Raw genomic sequence first — 16,603 nt, forward strand, 5'->3', positions numbered from 1 at the left:
TTGCTTTCCTTAGCTAGGATATAAATTTTTTGAATTGGCTCTATATGAATTAATTGGATTATGATTACAATTAATTGAATTCCCATTGGCTTGAATTGGACTATATTACTTAAGTGCCTTGAGATGACAATTGTTGTAATCTGGCGCTATATAAATAAAATTGAATTGAATTGTAATAAGATCCAGCTGTGGCGTGCAGCATGTCAAACCACACCCACTTTTCTTCTTCTCTTGAAAACCTTTCTGGACAGTTTTTAACCATCTAGTCACATTTAATTAAACTTATTACCGTGGTTTTAATTCAAATTCCTGTGAACTTTAAAATGGTTCTTTAAAGACCCACTAAGGTCACAGTTCAAAATATTTGGAGCTTTTTGATCAAATTCAGAAAAAAATTTATAATAAATGTATAATATAATATATGTATAATATACTCTGTAGAATGACACCCACTGTGTGCAATAGCCCATGAATCTCATCTGAGTCAGTGTAACATGATCAACTTAAATCATTTTACTACATTAAGACAATGATACTGTTTGAGGAAAGGGTCCCAATATCATCCCAAAGCCTGAAGTTCAGATTTTCTCCGTTTCTAAATTTGTTCTCATTTCCAGAAGCTGTCATGGATCCAGAAAAGTAACAGAGTAATCTCAGATTTGTCACAGGTTAAACTCTGAAGCCCACGGTTCAGCTCTCAGGGAGCTTCAGTCTGGACTGAGGCTTGAAACTGAGAAGATGTGATGTTTCAGTGGGGGAATGATCTAGTTCTGTGTGGCGAACAGCATGTCAGCAGGAGCTGTCTGACTGATCTGAGACACTCTGAAGAACAACATGAAGTGGACCATTCTGAGGCTGTCATTTAAATATAAAGGAGTGTTTTAATAACCTACAATCTCCTTTACATTGATTCTGAAATTATCTTAGCTGGTAAACTTATGTGTCCAGTTGAAGAGTAAAAAGTGATCTTGTGTTGTGGTCAGATCAGAGTATCAGCTCCTAAAAGTTGCACAGATCCTCCTAATAAAGATCATTTTAGCTCCATTTTAACTCCAGATGTTGGCAGGTGGACTTTATGAGTAAAGACATGTACAACCTTTTTATCATGCGGTCAGTCCTTGTTGATACGTGGATAAAAGAAAATATTGGATATGTAAAGGAAACTGAATAATGAAGCTTTCATGAGACACTTCTGAAGAGGACAGTCAGACTGTCTTTTAATCAGAGAAATCAGACACTGATACTGAACTGTATATTTCTACTGCTCCTGTGATACTTTCCTGGATCACTGACAAATCTATATTATAATGCTATGACTCCTCTTCAAACAACATAAACTCTTAATGTAATTGAAGCATTTATATAGACCATAATTAAATCCCATTTTAAGATTTTAAACACTAAAACACATTAAACACATCATATCAAATGTTTTCACTCCACAGTTTTATCAAAAAGCCAAATGATACCCAGATAAGCCCGGAAAGAACAATTCTAAATTTTACATTGATCATCAAATTTTTTAAAACTGCAACTTTAGTGGAAAATGTGTTTAACACACAGCTAAAAGGATAAAGCTCCATTTTATTTGTCCATCTGGCCGGCTTATTGAAATCTATAGTTGATGTTGTGTTTCTGGTTTCTGCTTTGAGTACAACGGTTAGCAGACCATTAGCATTAGCATTAGCAGGACATGCTAACTGTGTATAGCAGCCAGGTTATTTGAACTTTTTTGCTCTTTAGTACATGTTCTGACTGCCCGTGTCCAGGTGCAGGAATCAAACCCATGACACAAAGCACTTTGAAGACATTTCTGCAAATGTTTGACCGCTACATGTATTCTTTTCTGGACTCACCTGCATGCCTGAAATGTGCTGAGGCTTCGAAGCGTGTGTCCAGTAATGGAGGAGACGTCTTCCTTCATTTAGGGGAGGAGCCGAAAATGATGACGTCCGCAACCTCACTACCCGTCCCAACCACGTGACTTCTTCCGTAAACGCTTCAGATTTGGTCAGATTTATATGCCCGAGTATTGACAAGCATAGAAACCCCTCAGTCTCCATTTAAAATGTGTTTTTTTTTTTTATGGAGAGTTGCGGTCAGTTCACTTTTTGAGTTTTGATAGTTCGGATACTCGAGTTTGGATAGCGTTAATGTAGTTTGGAGATAGTTTGGGGAGTTAAGTGAGAGAGAGATAGTTTTGAGATTAGGGAGAGTGAGGAGAGAAGGATAGGTAAGAGGATGGAGCCAGATAGGAAGAGGAAGATTTCCCCCGTGTTTGATTTGATATGTCCTGTTAAGGTAAATCTTAATCTAACATATATCAGATGCATTAGGTTTGCTGATCAACAACTGTATTTTCACTGTTTCTTAATGTATTCATAGGTGAGGTGTTTACTGTGTTCCAAGGATTTGGGGTACAATAAGAACACCTCATGCATGCTAAGGCCTTAACTTTCTTTGAGTAAAGTGACAGAAAAACACACACAACCTGCCATATCATATGATGCTACCTTTCTGGGAGAATTTACACACAGAATACGTTAATAACTATTTCATCATACACATATGTGATAAGGGGATGAGAAATGGGTGGCGGTGAGCTCTCAGTGCCTGTGAGAGAGAGAGGGGGGGGGGGGGGGGGGGGGGATTGGAGACAATGGAGCAGCAGGGGGTCTCTCAAACCTGGTGTAGAAGGTGTTGAGATCGTCAGCTAGTCCGGGGGAGGGGGCGACCACAGGCCTTCTACCAACCAGGGTCGTTGGTGCCTGAATCACGCTCCAGTCTGGCTCTATAGTCCTCTTTAGCATTTTTGATGGCCTTCTTGAGGCCCTGTCTGGCCAGCCTGAATGTGTCCATGTCACCCTCTCTGTACGCCTGCTCTTTCCGGCGCCTGAGCTCTCTGAGCTGCTTGGAGAACCAGGGCTTTTGGTTATTGTACCTTGTGATGGTTTTGGTTGGGAGGCAGACCTGCTCACAGAAGCTGATGCAGGAACATACAGTGTCAGAAAAGCTGCCGTTGTCATCCTCAGGGCCCCTCAGTGACTCCCAGTCAGTAGACTCCATGCAGTCCTGAAGCATGTCCCTTGCCTCTGGAGTCCACCTCCTTACTGTAGTCCTGGATGGTTTGGCCCTTCTCAGTTGCTGCCTGTATGTGGGGACCATCTGTATGATGCAGTGGTCGGAGTGTCCAAGGGCAGCGTGGGGGATGGAGCGGTATGAGGGTTTTATGGTGGAGTAGAAGTGGTCCAGTGTGTTGCTGTCCTGCATGGCGCATGTCAGCAGCTGTTTGGAGCTCGTCAGTTCCTGGGAGAGGTTACACGAGTTGAAATCTCTCATCACAAGAACTATCAAATTTGGCTGAGAGGTGGAGAAAGGAGCTGCTGAATCCTTGTTGAACGTGTTCACAGATGTACTTAGTTCACTTGTCTGATCATCACGTTAAGACCAGATGTGAACAGCTCCAGAGCGCCGTTGGAACCACTGTGTGTCATTCATTACTGTAAAAACTATGCATCATCCTTTCCTCTTTCTTTATTCCAAGATCTTCTTCTCCACTTCAGCTTTTGGCTAAATCTAAACACAGCTCACATGTCTTTGGACATTAATAACATAGATCACAGTGACATATGCAACACTTCAGATAAGCAGCTGCCCCAGTATAATTACAGATGGTTAAAATCATTGTTATTTTATAATATTACTTCATGAACTGTGAGAAGCATTACACAGAGGGTTCATCTCCAAAGCAGGAGTTTTGGTCTGTCTGCAGCCTTTTTATTTTAATGTCAATGACCAGTTCAGCAGGTGTGTCCCTCAGAGGAGCTGGAGGCAGCTGTTCAGGGCTACTTTTTTAGAAGAAGGTTTACTGATTGGAAAGGGGGCTCCTCACGGTGACACTTTGTGGGTAAGAGCCTGAATAAGGGCAACTTCTTCTTCTTCTTGGTTCTTGAAGACGTTTCATCTCTCATCTGAAAGGATTATTCAGTTTTAAACTAGTTGGTGGGAGTATGGACTTCTAAGCATCAGAGTGGTCTTTTACACCAACACGTTGTGCTATATTCAGTTCTTCACTGGCGAGGTTTCAATCTGAAGTTCCCTTAGATCAAATATGTCCACAAACACACAGATGCAAACAAAAACGTATTCAGACAGAAATATTAACCACTGTAATGAGGTGTAGACTTATTTACTGACCTCCTTGCTTTGTTCACAGAAAGTTTCAAGAGTTTTTTTCTCTCTCATGATCTAACTTTTCTCCGTCTGTGATATTGGCTTTTTTAGCGTGAGGTAAAAAGGATCCACGGGAGTCTGGAGGATGGACACAAATACAGGGAAATGAGAGGTATGCCTGACTGCACTGGGATGTTGTTTCCTCACCTGTGAGTCACTTTGGATCAAAGCATCTGCTAAATGACTAAATGGAAATGACATGAATGTCCATGATGACTGTACAGAAACATTCCAACAGAACTGTGTATATGAGCTATCTTTGTAGAAACTGGATGTTTCAGGCTGTCAGTCTCAGTTGTTTCCCAGATATTTGCCACATAGCTCGCTGTGAAAGCTGCCTTATACTTAACATGTAGAGATATAAAACTGTGGAGCTGATGGATCTGAAAGTGACATGAAATCAGTTAAAGATGATTGTTATTTCAGTGTCAGGGGAAGGAAATCATATCACTATCAGCACATAATGAATGTCCTTGTGTAAATGCTTTGAGAAACGTGTTGAGCATCATGCCCTCACTGTGCATGTGTTCTGTTTCTGAGCTGTAATGTGGTACAAAGACTTCACATGAATTTAGGAAGTTTTCCTGCTCCTGCCTCAGTCTCAGTGCACTCTGGATTCATCCTCTGGGAAGCAGAAACATCCACAGGAAACTGATGAACATCTGTCCAACAAAATCAGCGTCCTGATAAGCTGCTGCTAGAAGGACAAAATCCTGACCTGAGATCAGTCCAAGATCTGTCTTTTAAAATGGAATAAAGTGAAATGATGTGGTGAAATCTGCTGAAAGCTGTGAAACAACAAGTGCTGCTGGAAGTGTTTTCATGAAGAGCTCACTAAACTTTTTAAAGGAGGAATGGACTTTATTCCAGCAGCAGCACAAAGCAGCAGATTCATATTTATCTGGACATTTGAATGAAAACATTCAGTATTAAATAAATGTCTTTAAAATGTCTTGCTTTTATTTATGGTGAATTGAAGTTTCATTTGGATCATTTTCCAGAACAAATCTTTGAAATGTTCACAGTTTTTATCTTTGAACCTTCAGAAAACTTCTCTTAATAAGAAGAAAAAGTTGAATAAAAGTTGAAATAAATAAAGACAGCAGAGAGGAAGAAACTCCCTCAGCTCAGTATGTTTGTGACTCTGTCTGAGATGGAGGTGAAATATGTGAACCTGGGCTGTGGGTTACTGCTCTCTCACAGCCGTTCTGTTTATTCACAGCTGAGAAATCATCTTTCTGAGGATGACCATAACCTTTATAATCATCACCACTATCTTTATTAATATCCAGAATCACTGTGAATGTTTCTGCTTCTTTCTTCTGGTACCAGTATATCCAGTTTTCATCACACTGGTCAGTTCCACAGCTGAAGGAGACACTTTGACCAACTCTCCTGGTCAGTGTTAACTGGTCCTGGATCAGCTGTGCTGCCATGGCAACCAGCGCTGTAGAGACTCAGACAGACAGATGAAGGTCAGTGTGACAGTGTTTGTTCCAGGTGGAGTTTGCTGGCTCCTGATTGGCTGGAAACACTCACCTGAACACAGACAGCACAGAGCAGCAGCTGGGAGGAAAAGCATTTTGTGCAGTGGTGTTTCCTCTGGTGAACCTGGGGAGAAGTGGCGCTCTGATGCAGCTGAGGCCAAACAAGGACGAGCTGTGAGATCAGACCAGGGCCACGTGCTTTCTAACAGCTCCTCAGAACTCCCATCAGTCCTTGCGGCCCACAGATAAGACCGCTGCTGCTGACTGACAGCTCAGCTGAAGCTGCTGTGTGGTTTCATGGTCTTGATTTGAATCTGACAGCAGATGATTAAAATCGGGGTCACATGATACAGAAAGACTAAAAAACATTCATGTTCCCACAAACACATTCAGCTTGGTGGTGAATTTAGTAACACACACTGTTATCTGTTGTTTAACAGCTGGGATGAAAATGCACAACTACAAATCCACACAGCTCCTCAACTCTGATCCAACTCTTCAATGTGTTTGACTTCATTCAATAATGGAGCTGAATTTCTGCTGACTTTCATTCTTTTCCCACTCTGTCTTCTGACATGATGGATTTAGTTTGTCGTGTTGTTCTTCATCATGTTTCCATCATGCAAACAAAGTCCTGTCAGTGTTCAGCTCTCAAACAGTTCACCTTCAGTTCCACTGACACACTGATGCCTGTGAATTCATCTCAAACTGACATTTTTATCAGTGCTGCAGTCTGTCCTTCACTCACATGGGTTGTTATGGATCACATGGCTGGAACATGAGATTTCCTCTGACCCACAAACACAACTACACTGCTGTCACTGTGCTGCTTATTGGGCTGTGAATGTTGTCAGAACAGCTTTTCAACAACAAGCTGAAGATGTGGCTGTTGTGCTGCTTTTGATTCACAGTCAGTGTAGACAATATGGAAAGTAGAGCTCAGGAGGTGCAGCTGAAGCTTTTGCTTCTTTCATCATTACTTATAGAGATGACACTGAAATGCTTTTGTATTCAGAGCTTTTATTGATTGTTTAAGGGTGACAGCTTCATGACACTTTCTCCAGTCTGACCCTCACTTGGAACACAATCAAACATACTGGGACATGTGGGAAAGGATCACAGTGTTCATACTGTACATATCGGAGAACAGGAAGACACTTTATCATTTACATGCTGATTCTGTCATTTTAACATCTTTCACAGTCAGATTTTTACTAGAAATGATGTTATACACTGTATGTTGACACGTAGAAATAATCCCATTCTGCTTGTAAGCAGCTCTGAATAGAAACAACCATAACTACACTGTTATTACTGTATTATGTTGATGCATGAAAACAGCTGAATGATTGTGCTGGAAACACTGAGAACAGCCTGAAGATGTGGCTGTTGTGCTACTTTTGCTTCACAGTCAGTGTAGACAACATACAAAGCAGCTTCAAAGATACTTCCAGGTGAGGCGTGCAGAAAGCAGCTGTGAGCACCGTAACATACAATAAATACATTATTACTGACCTGGACACTGATACATTCAGATTCAGTTATCACATATATATAAAGGATCTGCAGGTCACTGCTTCTGTTTTCATTTACATTTCACTCAGCATTCATACAATCCATGTTTCCCACCATTGCCTGGGCTCTATGAACATGTGCTGCATATTATTTACAGTTAAGATCATAAAGCTGAAAAAGAGAGCAGAACAGCACACGTGATGACTGGTGACTGAGAACAGAGCACCATCGCTGCTGACATCACAAGAAGTGATGTCAGCACTGATTATGACCTCACAGTTCTGCATGACATCACAATGGAAACATGTCATCAAAGGACATGACATCACTGTAGTTTATAAAAGCCTGAAAGACAAACCGCCTGAAAAACAACACTTACTTAAAAAGTCCCTTTTGAGTCAAACCAAAATATCCTCTCCTGCACTTCTGTGGGGTGACAGAGTAGATGAAGAGATTCTGGAGAATGAGTCTGAGGGTTTCTACATATTTCCCTTTGAAAGTGGCAAAGAAGAAAGTTCTGAGGAAGCCGCCAACAGGCCAGAAGCTGCAGAATCATCCCCAGGCCTCTGCAGCTCAACACAGCAAGAGGAAGTTTACAGACTCAGGAACCTCTCCCACTCCCTCTGTGGGCTGCACTCAGAGGGAATGGACTCCCTCCAAGGCCTCTGCTGCCACCAATTATGGCTCAGAGAAGTTTAAGGGGAATTTCTGCTTCCAGAGTAAAAGCAAAGTTTAAAGTAAAGGTTTAATTCCAGCAGCCTTAAAACTCTGTGGTGGACTGATCAAATCCAATGTGGAGGTGGGGATTTAGGGGAAAACCTCCTCGAACAGTCTGGTGTAATTGGGTCTAAAATACAAGTTGATGGTTCAGAAGAGTTTATTTTTGTTGTCAGCTCAGAGAGCTCGACTGGACAGAAACAGTCTAAATACAAATCAGGTTTCTACACATAGTTCTAAAGCTGTCACTGAGCACTGATGCTGAAGATGATCGTCCTGTTGGGACCAGTTGTAGGTTAGACTAAATACAGAGCAGCTTGAACAGATACATATCATCCCTTTCTCCAGTAAAGCAGAAAGTTTGTGCTTTTAGAACAGGAAAAGTTCTCAACTTTTTGGAATATGCAGATTATATAAAGTACTGTGGCGGTCCGGGCTCTGGGGAGGATTCATGCCTCCATAAGACCTGTTGCCACTGATTTTCAGTCCACTTCTCGTGTCATTTGGCATAGCTCAGCCTTTTCTCCCTGTTTCCCTTCCTTAAGAACGGCTTCTTGACAGCCACCCTTCCATGGAGACCATTTCTGATGAGGCTTCATTGAACAGCAGCTGGATCAGCTGAAGGTCCAGATGCATCTCTCAGGTCCTGTCAGGTCTTTGCTGGATTTTTTCCTCTTTCTTAAGGACATCACTTTCAGATACTGTTCATCTGATGTAGATAGTTTTTTAGGCCTGACACTTCTTCTTCTGTCCTCCACTTGTCCAGTTTCCTCAAATGTTTTTAGACCACACTGCACACCATGCTGAGATATGCCAAGTTTTCAACTCATAGCTCTTTGGGAATCACTTTGTTGCTGTAAAAATACAATTTTCTGTCTGTCAAACTGTGTTATCTTTGGTGTTTTTCATAGATAAAACTAAAGAAATGGCAACAAATGATGTGTCTTTGTGACAGGCTGCTAGCAACAAAGTGCCAAAAGATCCAATTTAAAATGGCTTCTTTGCTAAGTTGTCTGTTATGTGTCGACACAACACTGGTTCATCCCTTGAGTTAGGAGCCTTTTTTCTGCTTGAATGATTCATAGGTCAGAGTTAAGTGGCTTAACAAAGAAAAAACACATTCCTCTGAAAATGCTCAGGTACAAGGACTGGACTGAAAATGAGAGAAAAAGCAGAAAATGTCCAAGGAAAGACTCTGAGAGACCTTCAGAAAGCTGGAGAACTATTGATCAGGATCACTTTAAAGATGACAGGACAGTCAGAAAGAAATGAGGCTGGATCAGGAGTTTGTAATGAAACTAATTCCCACTGTTTTGCTTTATAATGCGATGTGATACAACCCTTATTAAACAAGTTTAATGACATGTAGCTAAATGTTGATTTTTGCTGTAAAATACTCCTGAATACTAAATACTCTGAGAAGTGTTGTGCAAGTTCAAACTTAAACTTGTTCAAGGCTGAATTCAGTCTTCTTTCCCTCTTTTATAGCTGGCATCTGTTTTAGGACGCCACTTTCTGTCAGTTTCTGTCGTGCTGGCTGATGTGGGAGTGTTGCTGTGTGCTTCCAAACAAATCTATAACTACACATGTCTGGAACTATCCAAATGCATTTGTATATGTGGTGTTTCTGCCCGTGTCTGGTGCAGAAATCATCGCACAGTCTGAAGCTTTCACCTGAGCGAGCATTAGTCTTATGGGGAAAAATAAGAAAAATAACGTCACAAAACTATGATCCAAAACAGATAATCAGACACAATAAACTGATAACGAGTAGGACCAAAACAAACACATCAAAACAGACAGCCAGAGACAAAGTCATGAATGAGAACAGAGACAAACAGAGACACAGCATATAGCAGTGTAGAAGTTTGCCTTTTGGGTATTTTATGTTACTTTTGCCTTGTTTTTTTAACCTGTTAGTATTAATGTATCTGTATGTGTGATACTGTTTTTTAAAGTGAGTTAAATTTCTCTATTTGGTGCAGCTAACATGAACACATGACATATCGGCAGTAAAACTCCTTTTACACCATTAAATAAGAGGCGTCTGTGAGGTGAATATGGAGCTCCTGGCTGCATATTATTTGTCTGTTCCTATGAGCTGTCCCCAGGAACCACTCTGGAGCTCTGTGAGAATGCATTTCCAGCAGATAATCTATGTCGTAAAGTCATTTTTTGCAGGTTTTCAAGAGATTTTCCAATGCTGAGGTGTGAAACGGACTTTGGTGAACCACCAGCTGCTCAGCGAAAATGGCACCATGGCGAACACTTTCCTAACGACATCAAAGAGTTCCTAACGAGGTCCGAACACAGGTCCGAACACAGGTCCGAACAAGCATATACGTCACTAAAAATGGGGCAAAAGGGACACGTGACGTGACGTTGGAGGGGGCGCGGTTAACGCTTGAGTGTCGGCCATATTTTCCTTCGCATACAGGTTTGTAAACTTGATTAATACTCATAAAAGTAACGCCATGTATAAGCCGAATGTTAAACCGTGGGACAACCAAAATTAAATTTAATCTTCCGTCCTTTCGGCACTTTATCCAAGTTGTATTTCAACTTCCTTGTAACGTAGCCATTTTGCCAATGGAAGTTCTGCCTGTAATAGCGTCGCTGTTCATACCGGCATTGTGTGGTGACGGTGGGGATGTTAGTGATATGACAGAATCAGAAGGCAAATAGTAACTTATGTTTTTGTTTATTTGCCATATAAACTCGGCCGATTCCTCGGGGAAAGCCTTAAGATGTGAACGATCTTTTTTGCATTTATTGTCTGTCAGTGCAATAGTAATTCGTCGGCTATCTGTGGCGTTTTCTCCACTCTGGTAACTGAGCCTGGTTATGTGTTTGAGCAGAGCAGAGCAGACAGATGTGTCCAGATGTATTAACCCTTGTGTTCTGGTCATATTTATATATGTTACTCAGGCAATGTTTGTTGGTCTGGTGGACCCGCTGCATTTTTGGGGTTTTTATTCAACACAATCAAACAATTTTATGTTAAAATACTCTACAGATGTTTACTTCATCCCAATTACAAGCAATATAAACAACATACATGATTAACATGTAATATAATCACATTTATGTATTAAAGTGCAATTCGTTTTTTTCTATAAAATGTGATTTAAAAAATAAAAAGGGTGGAAAACATTCAAGAAATGTGCAAATGAAGCAAGGTTTTTTGGTATAACTATCATGTATTATTCATTTGAACTTTTTTAGAACTTTGAACATTTACAAAACATAAGTAAGATCTCAATCTCAGCTCGGCTGCTGACCACTTGGTCCTGGGGCCTGCTGCTGTCTAGCTGTGGTTCATTCTCGTTTAGGAGATAGCTGATGATTAATGTCATCCTCTTCTAAAAGTCACTGTCAGACTCTGAATTTGATCTTCATATTCTGAAACCTCTGTCTTGACCAAAATCAATTTCAAGGCCTTGTGTGTGATGAATCTTTTGGTTGTTGCGGAGAATCGATTGTATTAGTAGTTATCACTGGGAAAGCTATATTTATATATTGGCCAGGTTCTGAACTCTGTTCTGACGACGGGTGAAGGTGCAGGGTTGGAAGAGTTGTGCCATGGCATCGTCACTCGATACAAGAATGCGGGCCAAGCTGAACCTGAGGTCATCTATGTTGACCGGGACTGCTGCAGCCAGTCAGGTGGGTGAAAATGATAAAATTCTTTATCAAATATACGTTTGAAAAACTGTGTGCCACACACACACACACTGTTACCACTCCACTTGTGGGAGGAGGGGTACTGGCAATTGGGCAGCGGCTGACTTTGTTTTTCACAGGTGTGTCTTCAGTGGTCAAACTCTTCCACCCATGGAGGTCTGCAGTGCGCTTGGACAGCTTCCATTTCATGCGGCGTTTTAACTGCGGCGTTAAGTTTACGTTAAGTGTCTGTCTGTCTGTTCGCAGATGATTGCTCGTCTGTTACTGTGTGATTATTGTTACAATGTTAATAAAGTTTGATAATTTTACTTGAACCAAGAACAGCCTTCACATTTTTATTTAATTTCCATTTGCAAAACAGGACGACAATGAGTGTGAGTGACATCCATTTAATGCAATTGTCAAAAGTGAAGCCAGAATTACTTGGAGAATTATTTTACATTTATTAATAAAACCCAACACTCTTTGTCTCAACCAAAGATTTTTTAAAAATACTTTCTTTGCTCAATTTGGAATTTGTTTCATTCACTTGTGTTGCACAAATAGTGATACAGATAGATAGCTAGTCTCTCAAATAATTGAGTGTACCAAAAAAAGAGGGGAAAAATGATGGGAGACTTATTTACATTTACAGTTATACACATTTTGTGTGCTGCCCCCTACAGTAGGCTTTAGTAACGTCCAAAGCACTGTGGTATGTTGGGGTGTTGCCACAATACAGGTTCGAATCCCACAAGAAACATGAAAATTAAATGGATGATAAACCTTGCAATAAGTGCAGAGGTGTGTGTAAACAATGTTGAGAAGATAAGAGAATAGAGAAAAGTGGATATAGTGTACGTTCCCCCCCTCCTCTTTTTTTCCTTTTCTCCCCTTTCGGGAAGTCCCTTTTGCCCCATTTTTGGCGTAAAGGTCAGCACTCTGGACTTTGAATCCAGAGTTCAAATCTCGGTGGAACCTTCAGGTGTTTGCTGTCATGGTTGTGTTCTGGAAAGAAGATGAGTGGATGAGGTTAGTCAGTTATCCAGTCACACCAGAGTGTGTTATTAACCAATTCCAAAGAGAGGGCTTAAATTGGTTAATGTTGAAAAAGTGGAACATTCAGCTGAGAGGGTCTGTGCTATTTACCTTCTCACCTCTGGGTGTCAATAATTGAATCTATTTGGTTTCTTCTTCACTAAAGGGAAAACAGGATAGGGAGGAAAAGGCTGAGCTATTTTAGAGATCTATTTTAAATACTGAAGGAAATATGAAGCATTTGTATATATTATCCCTCTGTCCCAGGACAGTTCATTCCTTTTTATTCCTAATCCATGACTTGATGAAATTCATTCTCCAGTTTTACATTGTAACTCATTTGCAAATCATTTAGGATGAGGCTGATGTTCTCTGATAACAAACAAAACAAATAAACCTAAAAGTCATTATGATGTTGTTTTTGTTCCTTTAAGACTCTGAAAATGGCCAGATTTAAATAATGGAATTAAAAAAATTTCCAGGGGAGCCCCTGAACCCGACTAGAAGTTCTGACTCATGACCTCAGTATTTTTTGGGCCTCTGCACCTAAAACCTCACTCAGGTAAAAGAATCAAAGTGTCATCAGCAACATTTACTAACACTTCCACCAGTAAAAGTATTTATTCTGCAGAGCAGCTCTCAGTGTTTGCTGTTAGATATAAAGTTGCCTGTTTGACAGTTTAAAGTGGCTGCACGTGCACTTTTTCTATCTGGCCTCAGTAAATCTCTGTAATTTATTCATTTGTGTTTGTAAAACATTGGAAACTTTATTTCTGAGCCCACATCAGTGGGTTCTGGTTGTTAACACATAGATGAGGAGACAGTTCAGTGTGTGAGGATAAAAGCAGAGGAGAACCTGGGACATCTGAGCAGATCTGGGATCAGCACCTTGGATATCAGCAGGGATTCTTAGGAAGGAAGGAAATGGGATGAATCTGCAGACTGCAGGAAGATCTGTTAACAGTCTGCAGACTAATGTGAGACAATAATATCTGTGTGTGTTTGGTATCCAGAAGAATTGAGACAGATGAAGTCACTGTGAGCTGAGCAGTGCTGGAAGATGATATGACAGAGTGACCTAAATGAGGTTTGTGTGTGCGCTCATTTCCAGTCTTTGACAAAGATTGAAAAGTGAATTTATTTGAGTGATTTCCTTCCTGATGTGAAGTATGTCATGAAGCTGTCCGTGTTGAGTGAGCAGCAGCGCCTCCTGCAGGTGTAAAAAGCTTACAGCACCTGGTATTCCCAGGCGGTCTCCCATCCAAGTACTAACCAGGCCCGACCCTGCTTAGCTTCCGAGATCGGACGAGATCGGGCGTGTTCAGGGTGGTATGGCCGTAAGCGAGAGAATCAGTGACAAATCAACTTTATATAGATGCTGAAACAACATCTATCACTGTGTTCTGACTTCTAAAATATAATGTAACTGTTTAAAAATGAGCAATTTGTGATGATTTCATCTAACTAAGCAGCCTCGGTCTCTCTGTGTGACGCTGAACACAAAACTACACACAGGGAACAGAAGAGGTCGACAGACACTAAGTTATCTGAGAGTCTCACTTTCAGCTGCAGAGAACCAACACGAGAGAAGAACATGTGCAGGATCAGCATCAGCCTCTCAAGCCAATTAGGTGAAAAACTAAAAGAAACATATGGTTCCAGCAGCTATATAATAGATATTTGTTACAGTGACTTTTGCTTACGGCCACACCACCCTGAACACGCCCGATCTCGGCCGCTAAGCAGGGGGCCTGGTTAGTATTTGGATGGGAGACCGGCTGGGAATAACAGGTGCTGTAAGCTTTTTCTCTTCTCTCTACAACCTGCAGGGGGCGCTGAAACACTTCACATCCACAATCAAATCAATTCACCAGAAAGCTTCTTTTTTTAAACAAATTCTCCAGAAACTGGAAGTGATCAATGCTGGATCATCTCTGGAATCACACAGTCTTAAAGTGGAGCTTCTTCTTCTTATGTTTCTATGCAGCTGAACACTCACATCATGATGATGACTGACGTGTGTAGAAATCCTGCTCTTCAGCACATTTAATTTCACATCCAACAAGGTTTAAAGTTCCCATTTTTCAGCTTTGATGCTGCTTCCACATCTCTTATTGTCTGTAATGCAGCTTCAGCTGTTATTTGATGTCTTTTGTTGAAACATGTGATCACCTCATGACACATCAGGAAGTTGATCAGCTTCAGCTGCTGCTGATTTGTTGGCAGACGCCTCAGTTTCTCTTTGGCTCTCAGTTTGCTGGTTCCTGGATTTCCTGGATCTGTTGACATGTCCCAGGTACTTGTTGTGTTTGATCCTCATACATTTAACTTTGTCCTTAGAAAGGATGAGTTCCAAAAAGGGAAACAGGGACTGCTTTTGCATTTGACACAGCCTATATCATGCCAATGTTCATTTGGGGCTGCAGTTTTTGCTTTAGTTTCAGACTTGTTATTAGACTGGAATGTTGAGGAGTTTCTGTGACAGATAGGCTCCAGTGCCCCTGAAACCATGAATTAAAGAAAGTGGAAGGATGGAAAGTTTTGGGGACATTTATTCATTCATTCCACTTCAGCATTTCTGTTTCAGGGAAGATTCCAACTTTAATGACATTTTTTTTTTAAATCAGATTTAATGTGAAGTTATCCTGAAGAAAATGAATATGACCACTTACAAAACAATAATGGACTTTTAAATCAGTTTTTCAAAGAGGTAAGTTATGGTTGAAATTTCTTATGGCTTTGATTTAGATTCAGTTTGATGGTCAGTTCACCTCCAGACGGTGCAACTTAACCCCTGACCCGGATCAGCTTAGCCCTAACCTGGGGCAAACAGGAAGCCTTTAGCTTATAATTCACTTAAAAAAGCTGATTATGAACTTCTTTCAATTTGATTAGTGTTGATTTTGAGTCAGGTGACAGTGGTGTAGATCCTTTACAAGCACTGATTCCACACTGAGAAATATTCAACTCCCAGTAAAAGTTCTGAATCTAAAACCTCACTCAGGCAAAAGAATCAAAGTGTCATCAACAACATTTACTAACACTTCCACCAGTAAAAGTATTTATTCTGCAGAGCAGCTCTCAGTGTTTGCTGTTAGATATAAAGTTGCCTGTTTGACAGTTTAAAGTGGCTGCACGTGCACTTTTTCTATCTGGCCTCAGTAAATCTCTGTAATTTATTCATTTGTGTTTGTAAAACATTGTAAACTTTATTTCTGAGCCCACATCAGTGGGTTCTGGTTGTTTACACATAGATGAGGAGACAGTTCAGTGTGTGAGGATAAAAGCAGAGGAGAACCTGGGACATCTGAGCAGATCTGGGATCAGCACCTTGGATATCAGCAGGGATTCTTAGGAAGGAAGGAAATGGGATGAATCTGCAGACTGCAGGAAGATCTGTTAACAGTCTGCAGACTAATGTGAGACAATAATATTTGTGTGTGTTTGGTATCCAGAAGAATTGAGACAGATGAAGTCACTGTGAGCTGAGCAGTGCTGGAAGATGATATGACAGAGTGACCTAAATGAGTTTTATGTGTGCGCTCATTTCCAGTCTTTGACAAAGATTGAAAAGTGAATTTATTTGACCGATTTCCTTCCTGATGTGAAGTATGTCACGAAGCTGTCCGTGTTGAGTGAGCAGCAGCGCCTCCTGCAGGTGTAAAAAGCTTACAGCACCTGGTATTCCCAGGCGGTCTCCCATCCAAGTACTAACCAGGCCCGACCCTGCTTAGCTTCCGAGATCGGACGAGATCGGGCGTGTTCAGGGTGGTATGGCCATAAGCGAGAGAATCAGTCACAAATCAGCTTTTTATAGATGCTGAAACAACATCTATCACTGTGTTCTGACTTCTAGAATATAATGTAACTGTTTAAAAATGAGCAATTTGTGATGATATCATCTAACGAAGCAGCCTCGGTCTCTCTGTGTGACGCTGAACACAAAACTA

The 16,603-nt window shown here is 40.9% G+C and overlaps 1 protein-coding gene and 2 non-coding genes across 3 annotated transcripts in view; all 3 read right to left on the minus strand.

Annotated features, from left to right (window-relative positions):
* LOC140296621 (uncharacterized) overlaps window positions 1-16,603 on the minus strand; it is a 581,862-nt gene that overhangs the window by 378,804 nt on the left and 186,455 nt on the right. The window lies entirely within an intron of this gene.
* LOC140302374 (5S ribosomal RNA) lies at window positions 13,878-13,996 on the minus strand. The gene has a single exon (XR_011914963.1). It is a non-coding gene; the product is annotated as a 5S ribosomal RNA (ribosomal RNA).
* Window positions 16,320-16,438, minus strand: LOC140314694 (5S ribosomal RNA). The gene has a single exon (XR_011917157.1). It is a non-coding gene; the product is annotated as a 5S ribosomal RNA (ribosomal RNA).

The sequence above is a fragment of the Leuresthes tenuis genome, unplaced genomic scaffold (genome assembly GCF_036924035.1).
Source record: "Leuresthes tenuis unplaced genomic scaffold, fLeuTen1.0.hap1 SCAF_1, whole genome shotgun sequence".
Taxonomy (NCBI): Eukaryota; Metazoa; Chordata; class Actinopteri; order Atheriniformes; family Atherinopsidae; genus Leuresthes; species Leuresthes tenuis.